Genomic DNA, 1,753 nt, shown 5'->3' with positions numbered 1-1,753 from the left:
CTGTTCTACACCATCCTTATAGCTCTCCACACATTTAAGCCCATTGCCGCAAACACTGTATCAGTCCATCTCTTTGTGAGGGTTCCTCTCCTTCACTGACCATCCATCTTTCCAAGCATAATGTCCCTTTCTAAGGAACATCTTAAGAATCTGTCCAAAATATTTGAGACAAGCTTCACCATCTTTGCCTCCAAGGAACACTCTGGCTGCTCTTTCTCCAAGACATACCTGTTTGTTCTTTTGTATTCAGATTTACTACATCTGTGGAAAGAATCACTGGTGAAACTCAGTAACAGCAATCAAAATCAGGCAGGTTCTGACTGTTGTGGAACAGATAGATCAGCGATTATTCATGTGCAAGTTCAAATTTCAACTTGAAAATTAAAGTAAGTCCACAAGAGCTAAAATACAAGCTTGAGTCTATCCCATCTGAATTTAAAAACTGTCTCAAGCACAGGTTTGAGGTATTGGACACTAAGAATTAAATCTTAGATGAACTGTGGGATGACATCAAAGATATCATTCAGGAAGAGAGCAAAAGTTCACTACAAAGACAGAGGAGAAAGACGAGATCAGAATGGATGCCAGAAGGGACTTCGAAAATTGCACTAGAGTGTTGCAAAGCCAAAACGAGGGGAAGAGATACTGAAGTAAAAGAGATAAGCCAAAGGTTTCAAAATGCAGCTCAAGAAGACAAAGTAAAGCAACATAATGGAATGTGCAAAGATCTGGAGTTGAATAAAAAAGGAAGAACTCATTTGGCATTTCTCAAATGCAAAGAATTGAAAAACAAATTCAAGCCTCAAGTTAAAATAGTAAGAGATGCTATGGGGCAAAAAGATCTTGTTTTTTTAAAAAATTAAATTTTAATTTACTGGTTTACTTACAAAGTTCATAGACATTGTTTTTCATACAGGATCTTTCCCATTTCCTTTACCCAACCCTCCCTTTACTCATCAAATTGTACAGTCCTATGATCAACCCCCAGGCCTACATACCCCCATTCCTCACCCATCCTCACCCCTCTGCTCCCCACCTCCCCACCTTGGATCCTCATACACGTTCTACAATAATGGTCTTATATGGTATTTGTCCTTATAAGACTGAGTTAATTCACTTAGCATGATGCTTTCCAATCCCTCTCAAGTTAGGTAGTGATTTAAAATCATTGCTCCATACATTGTGTGCAATCCATTCGATTGTGGTTGGACATCTGGGCTGTTTTCATATTTTTGTGATGGTGAATAACACTGCTATGAACATTGGTGTACAAATCTCCATTTGTGTCTCAGTTCTCATTTTCTTGGAGTATACTCCACGAAGTGGAAATAGCTGGGTCATATGGAATTTCTATGTTTGGCTCTCTGAGGAAGTGCCAAACTGCCTTCCAGAGTGGTTGTACTTTGTCGGGGGAGGAGGGTGCATCTTGAATGATTAAAGAAGCATCCAAGAAGATGGGAGGAATACACAGAGTAAACTGTACCAAAAAAAGAATTGGTTGACACTGATATATTCCAGGAAGACACCTATTATAAAGAGCCAATAGTGATGAAGGAAGAAGTTCAAGCTGCATTAAAGGCATTGGCAAAAAATAAGGCTCCAGGAATCTATGAGATACCAATGTTCCAAATAACAGATGCAGCCCTGGACATGCTCACCAGTCTGTGCCAGGAAATTTGGAAGACAGCTACTTGACAAACTGACTAGAAGAGATCTACATTCATTTCCCCATTCCTAAGAAAGATGACCTAAC

Source organism: Elephantulus edwardii, unplaced genomic scaffold (genome assembly GCF_000299155.1).
Source record: "Elephantulus edwardii isolate Elephantulus edwardi_28Jun2011 unplaced genomic scaffold, EleEdw1.0 scaffold00073, whole genome shotgun sequence".
Classification (NCBI taxonomy): Eukaryota; Metazoa; Chordata; class Mammalia; order Macroscelidea; family Macroscelididae; genus Elephantulus; species Elephantulus edwardii.
The sequence above is the reverse complement of the archived record's forward strand: the minus strand, read 5'-3'. Positions refer to the sequence as shown.